Here is a 9,558-nt window from a genome sequence, read left to right on the forward strand (position 1 = left end):
TAGACAATTAAGATTGGGTGGCAAGGTAGAGGGAACACCTTTGGGCGTGTAGATTGCAAACCAGCCTTTCCGGGGGAATTGAGTCCGAGCATGTTAATGAGTTTGTCTTAGCCACAGGCCACATGGCCAGTTCAAGGTTACAGTCACAAGCCTCATTGGTATAACCTTATGCTTGGAGACACAGTAATCATACAGTCATTTATATTTCATAGATGTGAATATACTTGGGATGCTACAATTTTTACTTTATCTTTGTCAGATATTATGATTGTGACTCCTGCCTTCTTTTTCTCAGTTGAAGTCCAATAGAACTCGATCCAGCCTTTGATCTTTATTCTGTGAATGTCTACTTCATGTCTGCCTCATATGTGTTTCCTGTAGACAACATATGCTAGGATTTGGGTTTCTAATACACTCTGACATTTGCTTTTATTTTATGAATGAGTTTATTCCATTCACATTCAGTATCATGATAACCACCTCTGTATTCCCCAACATTATGATAACCTCTCCTAGTTCTGTCCTTTCTTCTTTCACTATATATTTTAAACCAATGGTTTGCTTTTCATCAGTCCCCCTAATCACCACTCTTATTATACTTCCCTTTCTACTCCTGCCCTTTTGTTCCCTTCTTTTTATATTTTTAGTGTCTATTAAATTCCCTCCCTCCCTTCCCTCCTTTTTTGTACTCCTCACACCACTCCCCCCCCTTAGTTTTTCCCTTCTCAGATTCCCTGTAGGGTAAGATAGAATTATATGCCCCAATGTATCTAGATGCTCTTCATTCTCAGAATTGATTTCACTGAGAGTAAAATTTATGTATTTCCTATTAGCATTCTCTTTCCCTCCTTCTTATAATAATATTCTTCCCCTCCCCTTCCCATGCACCTCTTTGTGTGATACAGATTTCCTATTTATCTTATTCCTTCAAGTTTCTCTTGGTGCTATCTTTTTCCCCCCTTTTTCTTTTCTTTTTTAACATATCATCTTAGACCACTTATTACCCCAATCTTTACCTATGAATTCTTATTAGTATTACTATAATTGTGAATATAATTTTGAAATTTACAAATAACATTTTTACAAATATTAATATAAACAATTTGATCTTATTGAAACCCTTAAAGAAGAAAATTTAAATAAATAAAAACATTTTTCCCTCTTTCCTCTCTTTTTCCTTTTTAGCTTTTCATGTTTCTCTTTATCTTTGTGTTTGGATATCAAACTTTCCACTTAGTTCTGGTCTTTTCTTTACAAATACTTGGAAATCTTCCATTTGTTAAATACCCAAACTTTCCCCTGGAAGTCTATAGTCATTTTTGATGGGTAGGTGATCCTTGGTTGAAGATACAATTCTCTTGCTTTTCTGAATATCATATTCCAAGTCTTGCAGTCCTTTAGTGTGGAAGCTGTCAGATCTTGTGTAATCCCGATTGGTGCTCCTTGATATCTGAATTGTCTCTTTTTGACTTCTTGTAAAATTTTCTCCTTAGCTTGGAAGCTCGTAAATTTGGCAATTATATTCCTGGGTGTTGTCTTTTGAGGATTTCGTGTAGAGGGTGTTCTATGAACTCTTTCAACATCTATTTTGCCCTCTTGTTCAAGAACATTAGGGCAGTTTTCTTGGATAATTTCTTGTAGTATGATGTCAAGATATCTGATTATTTCTGGGTTTTCAGGTAGACCAATGATTCTCAAATTGTCTCTTCTTAACCTATTTTCTTGGTCAGTCATTTTCTCAAATATTTCATGTTTCCTTCTATTTTGTCAATATTTTGATTTTGTTTTATTAATTCTTGTTGTTTTACAAGACCATTGGCTTCTAATTGCCCAAGTCTGGTTGTTAGAGACTAGTTTTCCACCATAATCTTTTGATTTTCTGCTATAATCTTTTGGTTTTCCTTTTCAATTTGGTCTATCCTGCTTTTCATGGCTTCTAGCTTTTTAATTTTGGTCTCAAATTTATTTATCATTTCGTTTGATTTCTGTGCTGCTTTCTCCAATTGGGAGTTCTTGTATTTTAAACTGTTATTTTCTTTTTTAACTATTTCCCATTTTTCTTGCCAAAATTCTTCTATCTTTTTGATAAGCTCTGTTTTAAATTCTTCAAGAACTTGTGGCCAATTTCCATTGTTTTTGAAAGATTTTGATGCATTTATTTTTTCTTCCTCTTCTGCTATTTCCTCTGTCGTCTGTATTTTTCCTCCATAAAAATTATCCAGTGTCAAATCCTTCTTCTTGTTCTTCTTGGTGTTGGAAAGTTAATTTTTTGTTATCACTGTGCTGGTTTTTTGTTCCCTTTCCAGTCAGAAGTCTAAGTGAAGAAGGCAGGCTCTCTGTGCGTATGGTGCTTAGGAGTTAGGTTTTTGCCTGAGGCCACCTTTCCTTTGGAGACTCCACAGCTTCTACTGTTTGCAACCCTTCTCTGCTCTATCTCTGCGCCTGAGGTCTGAGCTCTTCCACCTGTTGGGATGCTCTCATTGGTATGCCTTTGTTTGTCTTAGTCAGCTGCCAAGGGCCTAGAGGTCCCCCTAGCTCCCTCACTGATTCTAGAAAGCACTGGCTCTGAATCTAGTGCACTGGCTCCAAAGGGGTGGGGGAGTGTATATCAGCTTATTTTTTGGTGGAAGCTATTTTACTCCCTTATAGTGTGGAAATACTCAAATCCCATGTACCTTCAATGCTGAGTCCTACTGTGGAGTCCCTTCATTCATATGAATTCATGTTTTTTGTCCTTTTGAGGTAGTCTATATTGGTAGGCTTTGAGGAGAGGTAGACTCCTGAATCTAAGTTGCAGCCATATTTACCCAGAAATAGCCAAGTCTCATTTTAAAAAGTTTAAAAGAGAGAGAGAGAGAGAGAGAGAGAGAGAGAGAGAGAGAGAGAGAGAGAGAGAGAGAGAGAGAGAGAGAGAGAGAGAGAGAGGTTCTGTTCTTGCTCCTATTAACCATGAATCTCTTTTCCTTGGGGGATAGCATCATCAGTGCCAAAAGTAGTCCTTGATACAGCATAGCAGCACATTGTTGTACGGTTACATGTTGCAGAGTGCAGGCCCTGGCAGCAGCAGCTGGCAGTGGTGCAGGCCCAAGTATCAGAGGACAGTGAAATCAGCAATTCTGTGAGCTGCATGGGGCAATAGTATTTGTATTACCATCAATGCAAGCCCCAATTTAATTAGCTTTGGTAAAAGCAATTTTAATGTAGCTGTTTGCTCATTATAATTTAGAATTGATGGCAGTTTAATACTCAGTAGTTATAGAATAACATTTTCCCAAAAAGGAATTGGAAGATTGTAGAACTGAGTTGCTTTCTGGTGATGGAAAAAACCAGACAGAGGAAGCAGAAAATGTCTTAAGCATCACTGCTAGCTCTGTATCCCAAAGAGATCAAAGATAGGAGGAAAGGATTCACTTGCTGAAAGAATATTTATAACAGCTCTTTATGTGGTGGCAAAGAATTAGAAAATGAAGTGATGTACATAAATTGGGAAATAACTGAACAAGATGTGAAATATGATTGTAATAGAATACTATTGTTCCATGAGCAATGATGAGCAAGGCAAACATTGAAAACCTGGAAAGATATATGAATTGACACAAAATGAAGTAAGCAAAACCAGGAAAATGTTGTACACAGTAACAACAATAAAGTGTGATTATCAATGATGAATGACATCTATTATCAGCAATGTAAGAATCTAAGACAATTCCAAAGGACTAATAACTGAAAAGGCTTTTCTCCTCCACTGAAGGGACTGTTAGAATCTGAATGCAAATTGAAACAGAATTTTCCACATTATTTCCTTCATTATTTTTTCTCTTCTCACTGATATATGTTCTTTTTTATAATATAATGAATATTAAACTAGAGATGTGCATTGTGAGAAGTAAAATGGATAAGTTTGAGTAAATAAATTGAAAGGATTTTGTACAAAATAACAAATATTACCAAGATTAGAAAGGAAGCAGACAATTTGGATAAAATTACAAACATCCTCTTTTAGAAGTCTCATCTAAAATATATGGAGAATATATTCAAATTTAAAATATATTTTAAATATATTCAAATTTAAAATATATTTTAAATAAATTTAAAATATAAATTTAAAATATATGAGTCAGTCATAAAATAAGTAATTTAGGAGAGCACAAAATAGTTTACCTATCACGCCCATGGAAAAAGGAAGAATTTGTGACAAAATAAGACATAAAGAGCATTATGATATGTAAAATAAATAACTTTTGACTACATTATTTTTAAAAGCTTTCTGTACATATAAAAGCAAAGCAATCAAGATGAAAAGGAAAAAAAAACGGGAAAATCTTTAAAGCAATTATCTCTGACAAAGTCTTCATTTCACAAATACACAGAGGACTGAATCAAATTTATAAGGATACAAAACATTTTCCAAATGACATATACTCAAAGGAGATGAACAGGTAATTCTTAGAGGAGGAAATTAAAACTAACTTTGATCATAAGAAAATATACTTAAAATCACTATTGATTTGAGAGATTGAAATTAAAACAAATCTAAAGTACCATCTCACACTCATCAGACTGGCTAATGTGGCAGAAAGGAAAATGATAAATGCTGGAGAATATATACTAATTAATATTTGTGGAGAGCAATCCAGAACCACATCCAAAGGACCATCAAACTATGCATATTCTTTGATCTGACCATACCATTACTAGGTCTGTATTCCAAAGTGATTTGAAGATAGAGAAAAAGACCCTTCTTTTAAAAAAAAATAGCACCTCTTTTTGTGGTGGGAAAGAACTGAATGATTAAAAAAGTTGTGGCATATGTTTGTAATAGAGCATAATTTTTCCACAAAAAATGACAAAGATGTAAATTGATGCACAGTGAAATGAGCACAACAGGAAACCATTAAACACAGTAACAACAATAATATATGATGATCTACTATGGATAACAATTATTATCAACAAGGTAAGATACAGGACAAATCTAAGAGACCCATGATAAAAAAAAAATCCACTCCCACAGAAGGAACATTCAGAGTCTGAATGGAAATTTAAATGTACCATTCTTTATTTTTCCATGAATTTTTGTATCGTGTAAACATTCTGCATCTTTGAACAAAACACGAAGATGGAAATATGTATTATGTGATTATATGTGTACAAACCATATCATATTACTTGCTTTTTCAAGGAAGGGGAAGAGTGGAAGGGATATATAGAGCATTGAATATGAAATATGAGAAAACAAATATTGAGAAATTGTATTGACACATAATCTGAGAAAAAAGTTATTTTTAAATGAGATATTCCCTAATTGATAAATGAGCAAAATATATGAACATACAATTTTCAGATGAAGAGATCGAAGACATATATAAGTATATAAAAATATATCTAAATCACTACTGATGAGAGAGACACAAATCAAAATAACTTGGAGATATCTCACACCCATCAGATTGGCTAAACTGATAGAAGGGTGAAATGACAAATGTTGGAGATTTGGAAAAATGGACACACTAATACAGTGTTGGGGAAGTAGACTGGTCTGGAGAGCAATTTGGAATTATACCTAGAGAGTTATAAAAAGCTTTTAATCCCTTAGATCAACAGTCTGTTTCTGAAGGAAATCAGGGAAAAAGAAAAATAATCTCTATATTCCAAATATGTGTAACAGTTCTCTTTGTTGTGGTAAAGAACTGGAAATCAAAGGGATGCTCATCAACTGGGGAATGGCTAAAAAAATTTTGGTATGTGATTGTGATATTGTTATGTCATAAGAAACAAAGAACAGGCTAATTATGGGAACTAACTACCTGGGATAATGAACACCCAAGAAAATATTATGTACAGCAATAGATTTAATATTTGAAGGATAACTTATGAATATTGCCTCCAGAGAATGAACTGAAAAATGGAACATGAAATACATAGTTTATGTGTATGTGAGTGTCTTCCAGATGATGGTATCTATGATGCAGAAAGGGAAGATAGTGGCTAAGAAATCTGTAAATAAATTATATTAATAAAAATAAAATAATTGATAATAATAAAGAAAAAAATTATAGGTGTGGAATGGTGCTGACAGATCCTAAAACTTAGCAGATATGGGACTTATGTGGTTTTATATAAACTCCTGTGCTTTATTGGATGAATCAGAATAAAACTCTCCATGACTGAATAAAAAATATCTATATGATTAACATGGTAATATTTCTTAAATGATAAAACATTTTATCATTTTACCTGCTATTTCTGAGAAGGGAGAGGGAAGGGAAGAAAGGAGGGAAAAATATGGATGACAAAGGTCAGAAAATGATTATTAAAAATCATATCTACATGCAATTGGAAAAACAAAATGAAATAATTTACATTTCTCTAATAAATTTTGTTTTAGAGCTTTTTTATGTGACTATTGATAGTTTTGACTTCATTGAAAACTAACCATTTGTATCTTTTGACCATTTGTAAACTGGATAATAGTTCTTATTATTATAAATTTAACTAAGTTACTAATATATTTGAGAAATGAGGCCTTTGTTACTTTGTTACTGAAACTTTCTCCCCTCACCCCAATTTCCTTCTAATTTTAGTTACATTAGATTTGCTTTGCAAAAGTTTTTAATTTTTTTGTAATAAAATTATTTATTTACATCCTATAGACTTCTCTATAATATTTTTGGTCATAAATTATTCCCTTATCCATTGTTTCTACAATTACATTTTTCCATATTTGCCTAATTTATTCATGCTACTACCCTTTATGTTTAAATCATTTGTCTATTTTGACCTTATCTTGGTTAATTGTGAAATATATAACTGCCTCATTTTTGCCATACTGTTTTCAAGTTTTCCCACCAATTTTTGCCAAATAGTGAGCTTTTTACCCTCAAAGCTTGAATCCTTGAATTTAAACAACACTCAGTTATTATGGTTATCCATGGCTGTGTATTGTGTACCTGAGGGAGCTCATTGACTCAGAGGATAAAGCACTAAACATGGATTCAGGAAGATCTGAATTCAAATCCAAAGTTGGGCAATGACTAGCTTTGTGACTGAGGAAGTATTTTAACCTCTGTTTACCTAAGACACTGCAGAAGGAAATAACGCACCATTCAAGTGTCTTTGTAAAGAAAAGTCCATATGGGGTTACAAAGAATTGAACACAACCAAAGAACACAAATGTATACCTAATCAATTCCACCGATCAAACACTATTTCTTGATCAACACCAAATTGTTTCAATGATTATCACTTTGTAATACAGTTTGAGATCTGGAACAGCTAAGAAATCTTCCTTCATATTTCTTTTTCATTAATTGCCTTGATATTCTTGATCATGTGTCCTTCCAATCTCTGTGAAATATTTTTGAGTAGTTTGATTGGCTTGACATTGAATAGGTTGTCATTTTTATTATTTTGTCTTAGAGTACAGAAGAGTAATTATTATTTCTCCAATTGTTTAGACTTGTCTTCATGAGAAAAGAGTTTTATGTTATGTTCACATAAACCCTGGATTTATCTTTTTTTTTCTTGTTGGCCATCTTTATTTTTTAGGATCAGCCTGAAAAGTTTGAAAAAGGCTGATCACTTCTATCGGTATAAATGCAGAATAGTGTGAGCTTCCATGTGACATTGAGAACTGAAAAATTAAAAACAAAATCAAAAACAAAACTGAACTGGTCTCAGGAGATGGGCCTCACTTTCCCAACTAGAAGGAAGGAGCCTACCTTAGGGGACGACAAGTAGATCTCTTTGTGACAAGGCAGGAAGGAACCAAGTGGTCACTATAACACTGATCAGGTCACAACACAACACACTGAGTCCCAGGGGTCCCAGGTATCTGCCTCATTATTTAGGCAGAGAGTGCTGCCTGATAAAGCTGATCAGCCCATTGGTGGAGGCATCATGAGACATCACAGATTTATCAGAATCCAATTCAAGCTTAATTTTCTTCCCAGTTCTACTCCCCACTGAGCATTACTGTTAACATCCCAGACAGCATCCTCAACAAAGATCTTGTGCTCATACATATCAATTAACACTCCAGAAATGAATGGAGTGAGCTTTGTAAAGCCAATGGAATTAGTAGAACAATTTCCCTCAAAGATTTTATGAGGTGGCAGCTTCTGCAGTGCATCACCACCCTTGTTCATAACCTCCAACTCCTTGTGTGCCTCTTCTTCTCTCTTTCCCTTCATCAGGGCTGCAGTCTGAGCTAGGAAGTTGGCTAGAAGAATCTTGGGATGGAAGTCATTCTGAATTGGATTATGTTTCTGAACAGGGAGGAGAAAAATCACAAGGAATTATCCCCATAGGCTGGTGAATAAGCTGGTAGAAAGCATGCTGTCCATCAATCTCTGGCTCTCCCCAAACAATGGGGCCTGTATTATAGTTAACCCAGGCTCCTGACTGGGTGACAGACTTCCCACTAGACTCTATGTCACCCTGCTGGAAGTAGGCAGCAAAGAGGTGTATGTACCATTGAGCCATTGAGCAGCAGCCTGAGTCTCACACCCCAAACAATTAATATACCAGATACCCAGCATGGCAAACACAACAGGGGCATTTCAGTCCAGGGAGGTGGTAAGAACGTGATTATCCATCCAGTGAGCCACCAGCAATACTTCTTGGCTATCTCTGCATCAGTTATGATTTCCTGGGTGGTGAAAGTCTTTGAGGTAATGATAAAAAGAGAAGTATCCGTGTTGAATTCAGTAAGGGTCTTGGCAATATGGGAAACCATCAGTATTGGAGACAAACCAGACATGAGGACCATCTTTGGAGTAGGGCTTCAGGGCTTTTGTCACCATCAGAGGACCCAAGTCAACCTCCAATGCCAATATTGATCACATCTGTAATTGTCTTCCCAGAGTAGCCTTTCCACTCTCCACCATGGACTCACTCACAGAATGGCTTCATCTTCTTCCACACTTTGTTCACTCTGGTACCTCGTCCTTGCCATCAACTAGCTTGGATGTGTTAGAGCGATTGTGCAGTGCCACTTGAAGCACAGCCTGGTCCTCTGTGAAATTGATTTTCTTTCCCTCAAATATTTCCTCCTGAACCTATTCCACTCCTCAGGACTTAGCCAGCTTAATTACCATCTTCATTACACCTCCTGTGATGAGGTTCTTGGAATAAGCCATAAGAATGTGTCCATTTTGAGAGTCAAGATTCAGAATGAAGTGGCTGAAGAGGCCCTGGTCTGGCTTGAAAAGCTGCCACAGGTTGAGTTCAGACCAGGCTTTTGGTGACACTGAACTAGCTTCTGGAATTTGGGGTCCTGGCTGAAAGCTGCCATGGCAGAAGCACCAACCTTGAATGATATAGCAGTGAATACAACCTCACTGTAGTCTACAAATGGCCCCTGGATTTATCTTGGCAGGTAAACTCTCAGGTAATTTATATTATATTCTCTTATTTTAAATGGAATTCCTCTTTGTTTCTTTCTCTGTTGGGTTTTGTTGGTAGTTTATAGAAATAATAATGATATATGGGTTTATTTTAACTCCTGCAATTTTACTGAAATTGCTGATTGCTTCCATTAGTTTTTTTTAGGTTTTG

The 9,558-nt window shown here is 35.3% G+C and overlaps 1 pseudogene; it reads right to left on the bottom strand.

Annotated features, from left to right (window-relative positions):
• Nucleotides 1–612: 612 nt before the first annotated feature.
• On the bottom strand, nucleotides 613–9,295 carry LOC100618005 (glucose-6-phosphate isomerase-like; annotated as a pseudogene).
• Between the last annotated feature and the right edge of the window lie 263 nt (nucleotides 9,296–9,558).

Source organism: Monodelphis domestica, chromosome 2, assembly GCF_027887165.1.
Source record: "Monodelphis domestica isolate mMonDom1 chromosome 2, mMonDom1.pri, whole genome shotgun sequence".
NCBI lineage: Eukaryota > Metazoa > Chordata > Mammalia > Didelphimorphia > Didelphidae > Monodelphis > Monodelphis domestica.